Source organism: Mirounga leonina, unplaced genomic scaffold (genome assembly GCF_011800145.1).
Source record: "Mirounga leonina isolate KUSES-001 unplaced genomic scaffold, KU_Mleo_1.0 Mir_82, whole genome shotgun sequence".
Lineage (NCBI taxonomy): Eukaryota > Metazoa > Chordata > Mammalia > Carnivora > Phocidae > Mirounga > Mirounga leonina.
The window spans coordinates 20,578,957-20,600,808 of NW_023270825.1; positions in this window are offsets into that span (position 1 = coordinate 20,578,957).

The window sequence follows — 21,852 nt, forward strand, 5'->3', positions numbered from 1 at the left end:
TTGGAGAGGTTGTGGAGAAAGGGGAACCCTCTTACACTGTTGGTGGGAATGCAGGTTGGTACAGTCACTTTGGAAAACAGTGTGGAGGTTCCTCAAAAATTTAAAAATAGAGCTACCCTATGACCCAGCAATTGCACTCCTGGGTATTTACCCCAAAGACACAGATGTAGTGAAAAGAAGGGCCATATGCACCCCAATGTTCACAGCAACGATGTCTGCAATAGCCAAACTGTGGAAAGAGCCAAGATGCCCTTCAACAGATGAATGGATAAAGAAGATGTGGTCCATATATACAATGGAATATTACTCAGCCATCAGAAAAGATGAATACCCAACTTTTACATCAACATGGATGGGACTGGAGGAGATTATGCTAAGTGAAATAAGTCAAGCAGAGAAAGTCAATTATCATATGGTTTCACTTATTTGTGGAACATAAGGAATAACATGAAGGACATTAGGAGAAGGAAGGGGAAAAGGGGGGGGGAATTGGAGGGAGAGATGAACCATGAGAGACTATGGGCCTGAGAAACAAACAGGGTTTTAGAGGGGAGGGGGGAGGGGGGATTGGTTAGCCCAGTGATGGGTATTAAGGAGGGCACGTACTGCATGGAGCACTGGGTGTTATACAAAAACAATGAATCGTGGATCACTACATCAAAAACTAATGATGTATTGTATGGTGACTAACATAACATAATAAAATTTAAAAAAAAGAATTAATATTCTCTTAGTTGTGTTACAAGTAATGGTAAGTAGACAAGGAAAGGATTTGATTTTTTTTTCTTTTCTGCCCAAGAGCAGCACCATTAATGGTAGATATTACAAAACTTAGATGAGCTATTCTTTAAGAAGATAAAGCACCTCATACTACATCCACCCTTGAGATTTGAGTTGTTAGAAGTCTAATGATAAATGGGACCAAATGAAAGGTGTGGCTAAATTAGGCATTATCTATGCATGTGCACATAATTACACAGAATATGTATGTATAATTTGCCTTTAAGGGTATTTCTGTCTATACCTGAAATTCCCAGGTGTCCTCAAACAAGGACAGCTTTGTGATGTCATGACTTTAACAGAGCCCTATTACCATAGGAATATCAGAACTCCTCTCAGAATAGCATTTAGTTCTGACAATTGAAGAAGCTAGAGAATTTCAATTAGGCCATAGTCTTAGCACCTTCCAGCACCTACAAATTTGAAAGTTATCAAGTTCCAAAGTGTTGCCAGTTTGCCTGAGAAGATGCTGACTTTTGGCCATGTTTTAAAGTAGCTTGTGTATACAAGTAAATATCTTTCCAATCCTTTATCTTCCAATAGTCTATAACATGGAAGTATATATTGCTAGGTCCTCTCAAGAGCAACTGAGTATAATCCATTAACTCATTCACTGGTTCATTCATTCAGTATATATAGAGAGAGAATGTCTGGTAGATATCTCCAGTGGCCAGCCTAACATGGCATCTGTGGCCACATGCATACACCATGCTTACCATCAATGACCTTGAAGTACAATGGAGAATTATTGTTAAGCGTTAAGAGATGGAAACACAGGGCATAATATGGAGAGAAGCAGGAATTGAAGGACCAAGTGGGTACAGAGAAAGGATCTTGGAAGGTCAAATCAATTAGAAAATGTCTCTGGCAAGACTCTAGAAGCAAAGGGGAAAAGATGGTCCATCATCAGCCAAAGCAATTAAATACCCCTCCTCTGGCCACACTAAATAGGATTTAGCATGCATGAGGGTCTCAGGTCAAGAAGATACTAAATATTCAAAACTGTGTGGCCTATAGCTTCCCACAAGGTGGGGCATGCTGCAGTCACAGCTTCAGCAACCAGAGAACCAATGCCAGAGCCAGTGGAAGTACAGCCATGGTGGGCAGAGTAATGGTTCACCGGGGACAAAGCTAATGGGGATTTCCTGCTTGTTCCCACTATTCAGTTTTGCCACAGAGGCCAAGAAGCTGCACAGAAACCAGCATCTCTCAACATGTCACAACCCATCTAAGTCTCATTGCCCAATGGAAGAAATGGAATTAATTTAGTGCACTGAGGTCACCTTGGAATCTTCAGAGCCCATGTGCCCACTGACTGTTTCTCATGTCGCATTTTCTATGAGCCAAATTCCCCCATGTGCTCTATGGTAAGCGTGTACTCATCCTGCATTTTGGACATTTCCTAGGACTGTGGAGACAAGCAAAAGCAAGTTAGGACAGTGTTGAGACGGAAGAGAAATAATCAAAGACCCCTTCTCAGCCAGACATTCAAACCCTGGCAATTTCAGCAAAATAAAGGTGTGTAGAATAAGTCCCACCATAGCCCTGGCCCTGCAATGTAAGCAGGCAAATTTCAAAATTGTTAGTCTACTTAGAAAAAAGTTTTAACTTCATTTCTCACTTGCTGGTCCTTTGTCAGTGCCAATACAGTGTAAAGGTTAAGGACCTGGTTTCTGCAAATAATCTGGTTCCAATAATGATACATCCCCATTTAATATCAGGGTGATCTTGAGTGAATTCGTCTCCCTAAGCCTCAGTGTCTTCATCTGAGAATTGAGGTAATAACAATAGCTTATTCATATTGTTTTCTCTGTGTCTGGCACTATACGACTTGTAAATACTAACTCATTTAACCCTCTTTACACCCAGTGGGGAAGATACTATTATTATTACGACCTTGTGGATGGAGAAGCATGATGCACAGAAAAGTTGAGAACTTGCTCAGGATCACTTAAGTGATAAGTGGTAGATCTAGGACTTGAAGTCACATATTTGGGCTCTAAAACCTATACCATTCATCACTATACTGAATTCCCAAAATAATACCACCTGCCTGATTAAGAAGCTTATTTGAGCTAATTTTATGTATTAGTCAGCTAGGGCTGCCATAACAAAATACCACAGACTGAGTGGCTTAAAAAACAGAAATTTATTTTCTCACAGTACTGAAGAGCAGAAGTCCAAAATCCAGGTGCCATCAGAGTTGGTTTCTGGCGAGGCCTCTCATCCTGAGTTGCAGATGGCCACTTCCTCACTGTGTCCTAACATGACCTTTCTTCTGTATGCATGCATGGGGAGAGAGATCCTTAGGGCCTCTTCTTTTAAGGGCACCAGTCCTTAAAGGACACTCATCCTTATGACTTCATTTAACTTGACCTCCATGAAGGTCCTGTCTCCAGATACAGTCACATTGGAAGTTAGGTCTTCACCATTTTAGGGGGATAAAATTCAAGCCACACAGAACTTTACATACTAATTGATACACATGGTCAGCATTCACATTGTAGGCACACAACAAAACAGTACTAATTCATATTCCATGGACTTATTTGTCTAATCTTAGAAATTATCAGGTTTAGCAGAAAGATAGAACTGGAAATTTTAAGTTTGTTAGTGCCATTTGAGCAAGTCTGTTTGCCTCCTTTTCTTCATCTGTGAATTAAAATACACCCATCATCAAACATTAGTGTGACCATGTGTTCATAATTATATTCTTACTGAAATTAAGAGAGCCCAAGAAAGAGAACTTCTGTAGGAACCAATCCCCTTTGTAGGAACTAGTTATATCCTGGGTACTCGAGAGCGTCCTGTGATCTTCATGGTCTATAGATCCCTGAAGTCCTGACTCAGGGCAATTTAAGGCTCTCTCCTCTGAATGGCTGTTTGAAGTTTGGCTAGGCTCTATGTCTATATCCCAGCACTTTCCTCCAATGTTCTCCACTTCCAGTGGAGAGCTCATTATAAATGGGCCTTTTGTGACGCTTGTTAAATCCACAAGCTCATAATCTATGCAGTCCTGATTGTTGCTGTTCTTTTCAGAGAGGAGACCACTGCCCACCATACAGTGCATTTCATTTGAGACCAAAGAGATCTACTAAAGTTCTACTTTTCACTTATTTAATATCTTTTAATCTCCTGTTTCCCCATTTGTTTTATGGTTGATCACGCTAATTCAGGTCCCACCTGAAAGCTAGTAATAAAGGCAAGGCAGACAAATTATCCCTCCACTTAGAAGGATGAATCTACAAGAAGGCCCTACTGTAACTCAGGTTTTCCCACGATCTCTCTGACATTCCTGTGCTGAGAGCTACGTAGTACCTAAGACTGACCTCCTGATGAATTATGTGTAAATGCCAGTTTCCTCTCTGTGACTAATCACTTAGGATGTCACCCTTCATATGCAGATGAACCTTATCCTAACCTCAAGTACTCCAGAATATTATTATGAGTAACTGATGGAGTTGTGAAAATAGCTTTCCAAGGGGTCTTTAAAAATGGATTCACTTCTACTGTAGGGTAAGAGTGACGTTGTACTTCCTGAATGGGGGGAAGTGGGCCAGATGACTCTGAAGAGTGTTGTTCTACCCCAAGATTGCCACAAAGAGCATCCAGGTGAGGGGATAGATAAATGAGGGTGAAATTCAACCCAGGTTCTGCTCACCAAGCTATGCACCCTGTCTTAGGGCTGTGTCCACCTGGAAGAAAAGCACTTTTCTTAATTTGCACTAAGTAACATAGGAGTTAAAGAGACCCTGCTCCAACCTACACGTCTATAAGTGAATCTAGATCCACATTTCAATTTGTTATAACAACTATTCTATTCTACAACAATTTAATGAGCATCAATTATGTGCATGGCCAATGTCCCCCATTCTTCCTGAAATCATTTGTGCTGTTTAGGAACTCTGATTTCAGAGCATCATTCCAAACTATATACAGAATAATGATCCCTGTGCCTGTGGTTTAAGGGAGTGAGAACCATTCACATCATTAAATATTGTCCAGTCATTGGGAGCATTTTCTTTTTTAATCTCTGAACTAAGAAAAATTACCAGATCTGAACCTTGATATAACATGACACGTGTGTCTTTATCATATATTTTGAATTCTCCCAGCTATTTCTTCCCCAAATACTGTCCTCTTAAAGCAGCCCCCAGCTGAGGAGTCAGAACACTTGATTTCAAACATTGGCTTTACAATTTGACTCACTTTTTGACTTTGAATACAAATCACTTAAGTTGGGTGCCTGGGTGGCTCAGTTGGTTAAGCGACTGCCTTCGGCTCAGGTCATGATCTTGGAGTCCCGGGATTGAGTCCCGCATCAGGCTCCCGGCTCAGCGGAGAATCTGCTTCTCCCTCTGACTCTCCCCCCCTCATGTACTCTCTCTCTTTCTCAATCTCACCCTCTAAAATAAATAAATAAATAAATCTTCAAATCACTTAAGTTCTCAGAGCATTACCTTCCCTCTGGACAGTAAAAGAAAAACTAGCCTCTGACTCCACAGGGATGTTGTGGAAATAAATGAGATGTAGGTCTACAGAGTCACTTTAAACTCTTAGGAATGAAAGAGCTTAAAGAGATATAAGGTTTCAGGAGTTATTCTTTATTTTTTCAGCTTACCAGTGAGAGAAAAAGGTTCCACTTTGGTAAGTCTGGAAGAATACAGCCTCACTGACTACTTCCCCAAAATATAGCTTTTTCTCTTCTACATTCACAAAGTCCATTGTAATTCTGGCCATTGCCTCAGTGAAATTAATAAGGATCTGCCATACCCTCAGGCAACAAACAAGAGTGGTCACACTCTGTGTGGGGTGAATTATCTGCTACCAGTCAGGCATCATACAATACATGCCCCTGCAGTGGCTGTGAGAAAAACTCTCTAATGAAACAAAGGAAGTGTTACATTACAGAAAAGAAGAAGTTGCTGAGATGGAGTTCCCAGCTAGGATATTGATCCTACAGAGTCTAGAGAAGTCCAGAGGTAGAAAACTTCCAGCACTTTCTTTTAGGAGAACTAAAACCACATTTTGCCAGTGTCAGAGATACTCTCTCCTAATGCCAACAGTGGAGTCCTGAAGAGGATCACAAATAACCAGAAAAACTCCTTATCCTCTCCTCTGCCCCAGGATGAAGAGTCCCTGACAGGTAATACAGATAAGTGCTGTACAACCTGTCTCTTTATCTTCCTTAAGAGAGCCGCATAATCCATGGAGCTCACAAAACCCTTCTGCGGCTTCGATCCCATTCTGACATTTGAGAGAAAAGTTGACAGCCATAGATTAAAAGAAAACACGATAGTGAAGAGATACGTACAATAGATGGCTATGACTAAAGAAGTGTTTTGGCAAGAATTAGCTAGAAAGACATATTGGCATACTGACATGGGTCTGTAAGCATGTGGATTAAGCTAACATCTTTGTCTTGGTCTCATTGGGGCCCATGTTTACTTACAGGCTTTTATTTTCTTCATTTGCTCATTCAATAGATGTTCATTGAGCACTATAATGGAAATTGATGGTAGTGTCCCCAAATCTATTCTTCTCTACTTCCTGAGCAAGTAGCTGTCCAATAAGAACCTAAATTTTCCAACCCGTCTTACAGAGAGATGTGATGACCTGTTTGCACTGATGGAAAGTGAATGGAAGTGATAGGGGCAACTTTGATATTACTTGCTTGAAAGAAAATCCTTGACCTGGATGTCTGCTTTCTCCTGGCTACTTACTGAAAATCGCTGCCAAGCCTACCTACCTGCCAGGGACTGTAATGTGAGAAGAAAATAAACATCTGTGTTTTGAATCTTTTTGTTACATCAGCCTAGCCTTCACTTTTACAAATATAAGTGCCTTCTGGGTATTAAATCCTGTGCAACATATTGGTATTCAGCTTAGCAAAATTAGATGCCACATGTCCCCAAGGAATGTATAATCTAATATCTAACCTACTCTTCTGTCTGGAAACCCAAATCCATGGGACAAATGTCCACCATACTCAACAACTTCAACTCAACCTAGCAGCGCAGAGAGCAAGAGGGTAAGAGTGGATAAAGCAGAGGCTTCCATGTCATGCAAATCTGAGTTCAAACTCTTGCTCTATTCCTCACTAACCACACCCTTGGGACAAAACACTTAACTCCTCCAAACTCCTGTATTCTTCCTTGTGAATCAGGTGTACTAGAAATAATAATATATACTTAATAAGATTGTGGTGACAATCAAAAGGATTAGGCATGTAAATAGCTTAGATAGGGATTTGTGTATTACCAAGTGTGATTATCAGAATTTGGTCCTTCCACTGCTCTTGTTCTCTCTAAATTTCATGGGGGAGAAGCTTAAAGAAAAGGTAGGAGCACTGTTATCTTATTCAACCACATTATGTGAGGCAAGAGTCATCACTCCCACCGTGTAGATGAAAAACTGACTGTCAGAGGGAATGCCACTTAAAAGTGGCTCAGCCAGAATTTGTTTCCAGATCTGCCTGATTCCAAAGCCATACTACTACACCAAATGTATCACATTCATGGCCAGTAATCACTGATCAGCTATTAGGGGCAATTCTTCAAGGTCATATCATAAGGTTTCCAGCTCTGGACCCAGTGGATAAATTGGTTCCCTTTCCTATATTCCCATGGTACTTTGTACCTCTGTCATAATTCAGTTAACACTGTCTCATAATTATGTTTGTTCATCTAGCATCCCCTACTAGAGCATGAATACTTGAGATAGGGACTATTTCTTAAACATCTCTGTCCCAGGACTTAGTATGATGCCTGGCATGTACTAGGCACTCTATTAATAATTTTCATGAATGATTGTCATGTGAATAAATGAATAGATATTAAAAAATGGAGTGTGAATAAAGAAAAACCTACTAAGGTAGTTATTTGTTTGATACAAAGGAAATGGAGGCATTCACTGAAAATAAAAGGATGGCAATGAAATATTTAATAAAATCCATCAAGCATAAGAAATTAATACAGAGACACCCCCATGATGGAAATGAATATTTTCCAAAAGTTATATGCTGATTGCTTTGACCTCAAAGACATAATGAAATGATATATATTGTCTATAAGGTCTAGTTCACAAAAGCTTTTAAATTTCAGTTGAAACTGAAATATTGTACAAATGCATTAGAAAAAAATATATATATAACAAACAATATGGTTGGAACACCAAAAAATAAAGAGAAAAAAACTGAAAAGATAAATATTTTGTTCTTTGGTGAAAGCAAGTTTAGTTAGAGAAAGATAAGGAAGTAAATATTGACTTTTAATGACCCTGAATGCACTTACTGTGCATTTTTCAGTGGGTTTAGAGGCTCAGTGCACTGGTTCTTTATTCTCCCTAATTCCACTTCAAAGCTTTCGGCTTTCATTCCATTTACTATAGAGATATTGCCGTCAAAACTCATATACTGAATAGTCTGGATTAACTTCTTTTTTTTTTTTCACAAGTGGGACAAAGAGAGGGAAATAAATATTTCTTAGAAAACTGGAGAAAAAATTGGGGAAAAAATGAGTTGCCTAAGAAAGGTTAAACAGGAAGAAAATAAGTAGCCTGAAAGAAAGTGGCTGCTGTGAAATTTACTGACCTATGAGCAGTAAAGGTTAAGAAAAATAGGGAAATGAAGCAAAATCTTTATAAGACCTTAAAAAACAAAAAGCAGAAGACAATGATTCATGGTATTCTTCCATGCTGACCAACAAATAATATCAGATTCTGGAAGAATTTGGATTGTTATTAAGAATAGACAAGAGGATCAGATACATTGTTGTAGAGGAAGAAATGAGGTATAACAGAATTTCCATTTACCATAATGGATTAATTTCAACTTGTTTTATTTTTATTTTATTTTTTTAAAGATTTTATTTATTTATTCATAAGAGAGAGAGGCAGAGGGAGAAGCAGGCTCCCCGCTGAGCAGGGAGCCCAATGTGGGACTCGATCCCAGGAGTCTGGGATCATGACCTGAGCCGAAGGCAGATGCTTAACCATCTGAGCCACCCAGGTGCCCTCAACTTGATTTATTTTTAAATTCAGAGAAACTGAACTGATGTTCTCCTTGTCTGTGGAAAGGTGAACACAAAGAAATAATGTAAAATGGGTATTTAAATTTGCTGAAACACAAGGAAGAAACTCCCTGACATGATATGCATACAAAAGCTAAAACGGCAAACCGAGAAATCAACATGGAAAATAAAACACTAAAGGGGAATCACCTTGAACCTTTTATGTAAAAATTTTGTTACTGTTAAAAAATATAAACTTGATTAATAAATGAAAAATCCCCCCAAAACTTTAAAGCTACCCACATGGGCTTAGCAGAGTGATTTTACTGGTTAAATGAGTGAGAAATATTTATTTTCTGTGTCTAGAATAATGCTCCAACTCTCCCTCTCCCCCACCCCATCTCACGCTCACCCAAAAACCCATCAACGTGAACATCACTTTCAGCACCAAGGACAGCAGCTCTAGTTGCCGTAGGTGTCAGTAACCATTAGAAACTGGGTCTATTGATGATACCCATCTCAGGAGCGCATTTGAACTCAGATTAGAAATCCCGGGAGCCTAGCTCAAAGTTGTAATCATATGCTCTACAATACTACTTTTCCTATTCAGACTATGATTTCTAAAACAGTGAATATTTTACTATGTTCTCAGAGGAAACAATGGCAAAACTGAGGATCATAGACTATCTGGTATGGAAAGACCCTTCATGAGTCTTCAACCTAGCCTATTCTGGAAGACTTAGAGTTTTTCCATCAGATTCCCAATAATCATTTGTCACATGAAAATGCTAAAATTAAAATTTTACAATCTAGTCCTTGACTCCAATATGTAACCATGTCTTAACAATAACTTGGCAATGGTACATCAGCTCATGGAACTTTTTGTTTTTTAATAAAAATATGACTAATAGATTCACATCCCATATGCCACATGCCAAATATTTCAAAAATATGACTGGAGTTTATCCTTAATTTTTTGTCATGGTGAGGGTTATATTACTTGAACTTCCCCTAGATACAAATTTAGTGGAAATAAGTTAGTTCATATTCAATTCAGGCATCACCTCTTGTAGGAAGACAAGAACTCGAAGTCTGGGCTATGGGCCCCTTTTCTTCACTCTCATGGTAACCCACGCTTACCTATAATAGTGCATTTATCTCATTATACCAAAACTACATTTTTAGATGTCTACCCTCTAGTTCTATGAGCACGTAAGAGTGGTGCAAAAGCCTCCCCATTCATCTCTGTGTTCTCAAAATGTGTTGCATGAAAGACATTGTACTATGCACTAGAGATGTAACTGTGATGAAAACATTACTCCTTATCTCAAAAGTTTAAAGTTGAATAAGTGAGAGATCAAAAGAAGAAGGAACTTATTACACTGTATCATAAGAAAGAGTAAAACAGGCTCTGATGTCTTACCAATGAGGGTTTAAATCTTAGTTCTGCCATTCCTAAAACATCTAGGAAAATTAATTAAACGTAGTTAAAAATGAGATAATGGTAATAATATCTACTATTTAGAGTTTTTTTAAGGATGAAATAATGGCAAATGGAAAATAATTCCTGGCCACAGTAAGTGCTAAGGATATGCACACAGCTATAATATTGATGGTGAGAGCCCAAGATACCAAGGAAACAAAGAACAACGGTGCATAAATTTGTTATATTTCCATCCAAGACTTAAGTGCTTCAGAGAGGTGTAAAGGCTGAAATAGTAGATAAGGAGCATTATGGAAAGCTTCCCAAAGAAAGTGGCATTTCCTTTAAGTCAGGAAAGATGAGTAAGCATTGACCACATGAAGAGGGGTAGAAAGTAATCCAGGTTGAGTGAGCATCTTTTGCAAAGAACTTGAGATAAGAAAGCACATGGTGCTTTCAGGTAATTACAAGTAGTCCTGTTTAACTGTGGCATCAAATCAGAGGCATGTTGAGGGGTGATCAAAGATGAGGCTGGAAGGCAAGCAGTAGCAGGCTCATGAGAATCTCAGGTGTTCTGCCAAGAATCTAACACTGTATCCTGAAAGCAACTGATAATCACTAAAGAATTTTATTCACGGAAGTAATGGCATAGAATTTGCATTTTAGAAAGATAACTCAATCTGTAATTTGAAGAACAAGTTGGGAGAAGATGTAATGGTGAAGTGGTGAGATCAGAAGCAAGATCTTTGGCTAAGAGACTGGGGCAGTAATCTGGGAAACAACTAAAGGTAGCCTAAATATTTTGTATCCCAGGGGCTTAGCACATAGTGTCTACACCAAATGAGTGGATAACAAACTTGTTGAACTAACTGAATAGTAAGAAAAGGAATTAATATACCACAGTGGGAAAGCAACATAATTCCTGGCTACATGGAATCATTTATATATATCCCTCACTTCTGTATCTTGTGAAGTCCCATATAATTAAAAGTTTCAGGAGCCCTTTCAGAGGAAGGTAAAGAGATAAGAGAAGTATGACCACTTGATAGATGAATGGATAAAGAAGATGTGGTATATACATACAATGGAATATTACTCAACCATCAAAAAATGAAATCTTACCATTTACAACAACATGGATGGAACTAGAGGGTATTATTTAGTGAAATAAGTCTATCAGAGAAAGACAATTATCATATGATTTTACTCATATGTGGAATTTAAGAAACAAAACAGCGGATCATAGGGGATGGGAGGGAAAAATAAAATAAGATGAAATCAGAGAGGGAGACAAACCATAACTTAGGAAACAAACTGAGGATTGCTGGAGGGGAGGTTGGTCAGGTGATGGGGTAACTGGGTGATGGGCATTAAGGAGGGCACTTGAAGTAATGAGCACTGCGTGTTATACAAAACTGATGAATCACTAAACTCTACCTCTGAAACCAATAATACACTGTATGTGTAATCACTTTTTAGTACTGGTATTTCACAGTTAGGATTAGCACCCACTTTTATGTTAATTGTGATTCAGGTTTTATATGTGCATATAACTTATGTTTCTTGGTCTGTGATTTGACTTACAGTCTACCCAAATCCATGAAATTGCAGAAGATACTAATATGCATAAGCCTATTTATTTATATCAATGCAAACATATATACACATTTCTATCTCCATATTTGTACATCACACCTAATTTGAAAAGAAAAAGCTGCAATATATATATAAAAAAACAACTTGTTGGTATCAGATACTCTATCCTTTTCCTGGTTTCTATTTCTGGTTCCTTAAATTTTTTCTTTCTTCACTGTTCAGTTTGTTCAAATTGGTGCTTGATGTGGGATTCTCAATGCTCATGACCATGACCACAGCCAAATACATCTACATAGGACATCCCCTCCCTGTCCAATCTATTACAATTTCAAAGGACTTTCAAAGGGCCCTGTGACTTCTGGTGGCTTCCCAGAGGCTCTTTGTGTCTAATTTCCTCCTGACCCCCCATATCTTGGCATCTGTGTTGGAACAGGTGTGAGCAGACACAGGCAGGTCCATGGAGTCCACGGTTCAGTGCTGGCACAAGATAAGGGTTATTTTTTTGCAAGAGATAACTCCAACAATGTTTTCCAGGTTGCCAACTTCCAATTAGTGTCATCTTTTGCTCCATGTCCTAGGGCAAATGTCCAGTTTATAGTGAGTAGACACAGGCTGTTCTGAGAGATGGGCATTAATGCCAGAAAAGAGATGCATTTCAGCTTCTTTCCCATAGTCAAGGAAGACTGGTCTGTCACCCAAAGACACAGTCATTGCTCTCCAGTGCAAGGTCAGCTCCTTGTTCGTGAACAGGGATGCTAATTTATTTTCCAACAATGAAGCCAAATGTGCTTCCAGATGTTGAGCTATGAAGCAATTGTGATTGTTGAAAGCACATGAAAAAAAAAAAAAAGAAAGAAAGAAAATCCCACAGATAAGACTTACAAATCATCCTTGGGAGACTATTTTACTGGGGGACTGTGTTGATATAGACAGCAAGGCAAAATCTTCTGTCAGCCAGACTCAGAATGGTCTTTTAACAGTTATCTCATTATTAACAAAAAAACAAAAATTCTTACAGTAAATTCCTGAAGACCATAAATTTCTCTATAGCTATTGTCCAAAAAAGAGCAGGGGTGGGAAGTGGTTTCTTTTCATAAGACTATGTTCACAAGGTGCCATAACACTGTTGGTGGGGGCAAGTCAATGTCAAATATGTTAAAAGGTAATTGGATAATGTCAATCATTTTTTTGTTGTTGTTTGTTTTTATTGAAGAATGGGGTAAGCAATTATCAAGGAGAGTCTTTACAATGGCTACTGTTTCAAATGGCACTGTGTTTGGTAGAAGAACCTCATCCAGGTACAAGCAGAGACACTGTTGCCTGCTCCATTTTCTTACATGGGCCTGGCCCCCACATTCAGAAGCTGGACCTTAGTCAACACCTCCTTGACTCCTTTTTAGTCCAGACCACTGGCCACCTTTGATACTTTGACATACCCTTCTGTGTTCTCATATCTGATTCTGAAGACACTTTTTTTATTAACCCTTGATGAACTCTCTCACATATAAGTCTGTACTCTCATACTTTGACACACTCTTCTGTGTCCTCATATCTGACTCTGAAGACTATTTATTATTAACCCTTGATGAACTCTCTCACATATAAGTCTGTACTCACATTACGGTCTTACATACAATCAGCTATAACTCAGAGACATGCTTTGGTGTTCTTCCTAATCCCTAAGTTACCAATAACAGCCAGGCTATCATTCTGCTTCACAGTTTCCAGTGGGGGGAAAAATGGATAACAGTCAACTCTTGTGCAAAGACTAATTTTAGATATGGAGTCACTTCAGGTATAAAAGTATTTGGCAACTTTCTTCTATTTTAAGTCCCACCTAAAATATCATCTGAATTCTACCCTCTTCCAGCCAAAAACAAACAAGCAAAACAAAACAAAAACAAAGCTAAGACATGAGGACAAGAGTTTTATGAGTGAGGCAGTGTAGGGTAGCAGAAGAGGGATAAGGCTTTGTAACTAGATAGCCTTGATTCTGAAGTCCAGGTTTACACTGCACACTTGCCTGCTATAAGAGCTTACACAAGTCACTTGAAGTCTCCCTGCCTCAGTTTCCTCATCTGTAAAAATGAAGATTAAATGAGAAAAGACACATATGGATATTAAGCAGAGACTCTGAGATGCAGAATCACACCAGGTTTTTTTTCTTTTTTAATTATTAATGAGGAATCTGAGTTCCCAATGATATTAGCACTTCTACAGAAGTTCTATTCAAATATAAGTATTTGTCATAACCTGAATGTGGCAAATCATATCTTCCAAAAATGGCCACAGCAATATTTACAGTCCCATTTGCTCTTCCAACATCTTGCCACACCCCTATCAGAAGGTGAAATCTATTTCCTATCCCCTTGAACTGGGCAGGCTATTGTGACTTCCTTGGCAAATAGAATGTGGTGGATGGGATTCTGCGTGACTTCCAAGATTAGCTCATAAAAGCAATACAGCTTCTTACTGGCTCTATCTAGGTACTTGTCCTTGGAACCAAGCCATCATGCTGTAAGGAAGCTTAGGACACATGGAAATGCCATATATAAATGTTCCAACCAGCAGTCCCAGCTAAGTTTCCAGCCAACAGCAAACACCAACTGTCAAGTGTTTGAGTGAACAAGGCTTCAGATAATTCCAGGTTTTGGCCTTTGAGTGGCCTCAGCCAATGCTAAGATGACTATCCTCATAGATTGTTGCCCAGATTGTAGATTTGTGAACAAAATATATGTTGTTGTGTTTTTTTAAGTCACAAAATTTAGGGGTGCTTTGTTATACAATAAATAACTAGAACACTGAAGCTTAGTAAATTAAATGCACTTCTATTAAGTTTAAAGTCAAAAGAATTTTTAAATGATGTCATCTGAGATTCTTGGAATATTAACCTGTAACATATCCTCGAAAATTCTCCAGTCCATCTTTCTCATTTTGTGAAGAACTGAGGACCCAAGATATGTTGTGACTTACTTGAGATCCTATAAGTAACTACCATTAAGGGTATGGCCTAACCCAAGTCTGGTTCAGTACTTCCCTTTTTCATAATACTATGAGTGCCAAACAAGTTTGTTGGGTTCAGGGTTCAAATGATCAGTTTGGGACAAATATTCTCTAAGTCTGCTAGAGTTCCGTACAATGTTTCTATGCCCTTCTGTGCTTCTTTCTTCCTTCTTGCTTAGCAGAGAGACTGATTTGAACTTGGTTGATTTAGTGTGTAATATTGGAAGGCAGAATGGGATCCAACAGGCTCAACTGTGCTAACAAGAATTTTTTAAAAAATGTGTCAAACCCTGAAATCAGCAGCTATGACTTGAAGCAAGGGAGAAAGAGGGCAAATGTGCTGAGTGTGAGGCTACTGTTTTTCTACAGTCACTTTTCTGAGCATAAATGTCTAGAAATTCTATACCATTGATCAAATGGTTTGGCAGAAGCCTGCATTTGGTGGGCAGAGAGTTTTCCACATGACGCTAACAGAAGCTAATCTATTATGATGGACTCACATACCCTCACAGCCCAACAATTAGACAATTTTATATCATGTGATTGATTGCAGATTCTTCAGTCATTGAAGACATGAAGATCTGTCTTTCTTCTTTGCTGCTAGACAATTAAAGTGACTCTTTAAATTGCTAACAAACTTTGTTTCTTGAGGCTAAAGTGTTCTCCCACTCTCATTTTAATGAAAACTCAAGCCAGTACTAAATGATAACTATCTATCAAAATAGCCCAAGCATTCTCTTGGAATGGATTTATGAAAGGTACATATATGCAAGTCTAAAAAAATATGGGAAACAACAGAAGAGAAAATTGGAATGAGAAGGAAAAAGAGAAAGGCAAAGAAGAGAAAAGAACAGAAGAAAGGACTAGAGAATTAGGTTAACTGCATTCATCATAGTTGTGGTTCAGTGTCTTTCTTTTAGTCTAAAAGACAGTTCAGTTAGACAATAAGGCTATAGATTATGTTGATTAGAATATACCATTTTGGGGGTGCCTGGGTGGCTCAGTCAGTTAAGTGTCTGCCTTGAGCTCAGGCCATGATCCCAGGGTCCTAGGATCAAGCCCCATGTCAGGCTCCCTGCTCAGTGGGGAGCCTGCTTCTCCTTCTCTCTCTGCCTGCCGCTTGTGCTCTCTCTCTCAAACAAGTAAGTAAATAATCTAAAAAAAAAAAAAAAAAGGATGTTAACCATTTTCTCTTGAAGTTTTAACTCAGCACTCACAGTAATTCCAAAATCTTTTCTCTCTATTCTCCCCAAATGCTTGATATTAAATCAGGGGTCAGCAAAATACAACCCTCAAGTTATACCTGCTTTGTAAATAAAGTTTTATTGGAACACAGCCGAACGCATTTGTTTAGTATGTCTATGACTGCCTCTGCACTATAATGGCAGAGTTGCAACAGAAGCCTTACCACCACAAAGCTGAAAAGATTTACTTAAGGAAACTTCAATACTACTAAGTTTGTGGTACTCATTCTAGCTTCTGAAAGCTCTGTAGAATTTTTCTTTCCTGGTGTGGTTCTCTTTTTCTACTTGCTGGTGGGGGGAATCTGATTTTAAAGGTACAATTGAAAGGAGCACAGTTGAAAGGACTAATAATTCTACTATTTCAAGTAACATTGAGAATTTGCTCCAAAAAAACTCCCCACCAAGATTGACTCAAGAATCTGCTTATAGAGAACACAGCTAAGGTTTTTCGTAATTCTACCCGGTTGGTTTTGAAATATTTGCAGCATTTTGTAATGATGTTGTTGAACAAAAAGTGGTGGGAATACCTTCTGTGAACCTATCTTTAGCCATTAACCACAGACAACACACCCACTTCTTGAACAAATTCTGCTTCAGTGAGAAAGTCAGATTTCTTTCTCATTTAGCTACAAACCACTGATTTTCTTATTCTAGGGAGAGATAAATGAGAAAGGTGAAAGTCAAAACAGCATGTCTCTTCTGTAGTTTGGTGCTAGATCTTTTGAGCTATAAAGATCCTAGGGAGAAACTTAGACCTACTTCACCCCCCAGAAAGGAGAAAAGAGCAAGAGAATGGAGTATAAAAATCACAGAAGAGAGTAAAGCTGTTAATCATTTTTATTGTTCTTACCTGCGTTGTTCTAAAGGGTCACATTAAATGGTTATCTAAGCAAAGTAGCTTATTTTTGATGTTTAAAATAGAATAAAATGTAGATACTGACTGGCTACTGCAATGGGACATCTGAAATTGCCCAAAGGGTGATAAAACACATCTGAAGAAGGACCCAGGAGAAGTAGCACTAATGCTGGTATTTGACACTCAGACCGATACACACACCAATGGCTTGAAAATGAGGATGAAGTCAGAAAATGAAAATAGCAAGTTAAAACATGAAGGATAGGGAATGAGGAAGCTTAGAGAGGCTGAACTTTTTGTTTGCTTTGTCTGAATTTATAGTGTGGATTTATATATTGCTCTGAAAGAAAAACAGATTGGAAAAACTTTGGAAATCATCTCCATACATACCTCAGTGTTCTGATGCCTTTCCAATGCACACAAGCTGGGTGCTAATGGCTCATTATAGCATGCAAGGCACATGTATGCTCTCACAATCCACAGGCAGTTACTCCACACTTGTCTGTAGATGGTGAACTTCCATCACATTTAATCGCCAGTTTTGTCAACCCCAGCTGGTTACATTCCCAGATGTTGACTAACTGTGAGGATTGATTGTCTTCCAGATGTGTTAGGTTTTCACACATCTCTCTCAACTCCAAGAGAGTATGTGAACGCTTGTTTGCATCAATGACCACTGATGGATCTCTCCCAGATGTCTCCTTGGCAGAAGTGCCCCCTTTTCTGAGAAATCAAGTTGAGCAGTGGCTTCTATAAACATTAAAACACATTCACCACCATTCTCCCCAATGTCACCAGTTGGTTTTAAAAAATGAAAAACAGATGCAAATTAGCATACCTGATATAAATGATGACTTGATGATGTTATAAACTATAAAATAAACAAGCCTCAAACTTAAACCCAAAGGAAGTAATATCAGCAACACAGAGAGCTGTAGAGAATGGAATACAATGTTTCCCAAAACTGTGCAACTACTATAGTTTGGACCTAGAGATTTCATAAAATGTTGATTGTTTTTTGTTTAAAAATCACTTTTTGATTTCTATTTGCCTTTGATTTTTTTAATTTTATGTGAAAATACCAAGTACTTTCATAGATGAGGCTTGCAGTGTCCCAAACCAGACAAAAAGTTTGAACAAGTTTCAATTAAGCATCCAAGTTTAACCATTCTAAACTTGGTTAGAACTCTGGGCTATTGCAAATCCTCCATTTTTGATAAATCTGACAATGTCCCCACCGAGACAACATAAACAGTCAAAGGATAACCCAAAACTTGGAATAATCCCAAAGTAAGATTTCAAGAGTTTTTCTTTTCCAAAGCAGGAAGGCATTTGTTTTGTTTTGTTTTGTTTTTTCCTCTGCCATAGAGACTTCTTTTCAATCCATAATAAAAATGAAGACACCAAAATGTTATTTTGTAATTACTCTTACAGGTCATTAATATGGAATCAGGCAATTATACTACAACCAGCTTGCCACTGTAACAACTGAACTAATCCACTCTGTGATGCAGAATATCTGGATGGACAATGAACATCTCAATTAATTCTAAGCCTTTCCTAACATTCTGGATATCTAGAAAATTCATCATTTTCCCATTTTCTTTAGGACATTAAGCATCAAATACATAGCAACTTACTGTGAACTAACTTCAGGTAGCCATCAAAAAAGAGTTCCCAAACTCTATGTGTTTGACCCAAAGCATTTTTCTCATCCTGATATTTATTAAAACAGAGTTTTATTAACAAAGAGTTATTAACACAGAGTTTTTAGCTCAGAGTCTGCATTTACACCCAGTTAACACAGAGTCTTCAGAATAATTTATGATGGGATCTCATATAGAAATGCCATAACTTGACTGAATAAAACATCAAAAACCAAAGTTTTAAAGAAAGATGTGCAAGAACAGACCTAGTCACCACACCACATCACTGGGGGGAAAAAAGCAGAAATCAAAACACAAGTTTATATATTCTTGGCCAAAACTTTTGCCCAGCAATCTACAAGCTCTTCTAAAACCATTTGACTGGCTTCTTTATCAAACAATTTAATTTAACTCAAAGAGAGAGAGAGAGAGACCCATAAAGAAAACTATAAAATTGTGGAACCAGATTTTCCTCTAGATTCATGATTTCCATAAAAATGTTTCAGGAGCACCCACTGGGAATGAGCCAGAGGGGAGAGAGTAAGGTACCTTGCAACCACCTCCACTTTTGTCTGTTTTATACATGAACATTCTATATAAGATTTCACGTAAGAAAGGGGTGATGCTGCCTGCAATGAAAACCATTTTGAAAGTGGTCCTCAAATTATGGTCCCTGGACCAAGAGCACAGCATTACCTGGGAACTTGTTAGAAATGCAAATTCTCCGTCCCCATCTCAAATCAACAGAATCAGAAACTCAGGAGGTAGGGCCCAGGATTCTGTGTTTTAATGAGCCCTCCAGACAATTTGATGCATGCTAAGGTTTGAGAGCCACTGTGTCATATGATTCTCAGGCATCACCTCCTCCCAGAAGCCTTTTGTAACCAAACACTTTACCTGCTTCTTCAGCCACACCCCACATACACTCACTCTACATGCTCACACAAATGCTAGGTTAGGTGTATATTTTAGTCTGTTTGAGCTTCTATAAAAATACCATAGACTGGGTGACTTACACAACAAACATTTGTCTCACAGTTCTGTTGCCTGGGAAGTCCAAGATCAAGGCACTAACAGATGTGGTATCTGGCAAGAGACTGCTTCCTGGGTCATAGATGGCCATTTTTCTCTTGTATCCTCACATGGCAAAAACAGAGTTCTCTAGGGTCCCTTTTATAAGGGCACTAATTCCATTCATGAGGGCTCCACCCTCATGACTTAATCTCTTCCCAAGGTCCCCATCTCCACATACCAATTTTTGGGGATTAAGCATCAATATATGAATTTGAGGGGGACACAAATATACAGTCCATATTGATGCAGTACCCTTCTGGATTTGTATTAATCAAAGCAGGCATAACCTTCTTTAGCGCTGTTATGTTTTTTATATATCTACCTCTCCTACAACAGTTTGAACTTATGAAGAACAACCATCATAGAGTACCCTTTTTTTTTCCATTTCTAGCCTTTAGCATAGTGGCTGACACAAAAAGGTGCTCAATAACCACTTCTTAAATGAATGATGGATACATTGATATTTATGTATTTGATTTACTTATTTACATTATACTTTCTCCAAATAAACAATTTGAGGTCTTACACAAGCACACTCACACAAATACAAGATGACTAAAATTAAACCAAGTGACCAAGACAAAGACAATGAAGATCACAGGGTTTGATCAGTCATCCTAGGAGTCATGCTTCTATGTCTATTAATGTTTGTAGCACCTGAGAGTCTCTGCTCATGACTGTTTAGTCCTTCCAAAAAATTCTCTGACCCTCAGCCTTCTTGTGAGAGCAGACTATGCTGCAGGCTACTGTACTAAGTAACACATAGGGATAGCTGTTTCATTAACAGTAGTAATTCTGAGAAGAGAGGACTGGGCTATGTATTCTAAAAAATGGATAGATGGGAGTCAGCAATACTAAGGAAAACCCTGGGTGTTTTTCATACTCTTTTCACCATAACCCACAATAAAATAATACAATTTCCCTTTTGCCAGAGTACACACATACATGGATATATACACTAATGTTTCCTGAAGCCATTCATCCTTACTCCATATGTTGCCCTCTGGTATTTTCTATTTTATTTTATTTTATTTCACTAAAATTAAAATGTTTGAGATATAATAAAGAAATTTCATGAATCAGTATTGGGTTGCAAACAACAGTTTAAAAAGTACTATACTTTATTATATAATGTATTGGATGATTTTAATGTAATTAAGTGGTTTTTGATTTGTTTTCATTTGCTTTTAAGTAGATCATTGTTTTTCAAGTTATCTCTTCTCATACTTAATCTCTTCTTTATCTTTCAAATATAGAGAACATTAATGGGTCCCCCAGTATGGCCAACTCTGCAGGTGAATTTTCCAGAACTCCCAGGGATAGTTACTAAGCTATCACACCTTGGGTGTATAACCTGAGTGTTGCTTTCCTGAGCTGTAAAGCAAATGTCCTAATACCCCTCTTGTAGGATTGTGATTAGGATCAGGGAAAAAAATACACAAAAAGCATCTGACCATAGGTATTCAATCAATGATAATGATAACTGTTCTTATCATCCCAGACCCCTGAGAGGACCACCAGTTAACTACATTTAAGGCATTCTCAGATTTCCATGTTAAGAGGCACATCAAAATTCTATGCTTCAGATCAAATTGTGCAGAAACCAAAGTTCCTACCCAAACTGTGATTCCATCCCACAGGAACAATCTTTACAACTCCAAAACAAGTCACACCTGTCAGGAGCTGGCAAGGTCTCTTTTGTGATGATTTAAAATGTCTCCTCTTAAAGCAGATGAAAACAAACAGGAAGCAAACTGTAATACAGGCTAGTCCTTAACTTAAAAACTCAGGTCCTACATTATCAAACAGACGCCCACCAGCACTCTAGTCCTCGATGCTAACTACCCCATTCCTCCCAACTTTCCCAGAGCTTTGGAACCCTTTTGAGAATATTGAAATAGATAAAATATGTGTTCAGAAATTGAAGGAATGGAAAAGGCTATAAAGTAAGCACAGTTTAGAGCAACCAACTACTGGGGCCATGCCCTTAGGCAAAAAAATACACCTAATATCCGAGCAAATACATTGCCCAAATATATTTTCCAGTGTCTCTCCAGATTATGTTCATCCCCTTTTTCACTCTTCTTGAAATTTCACCATTCAGAGGTTTTATGAGCAACATTTATTAAATAAAAAAGATAGGTTGTTGAGCTATCAGTTACACATCAAGGCAAATAAAGTAAATGAGATGATTTTCCTCATAATGCCAGGCTAAAATCAG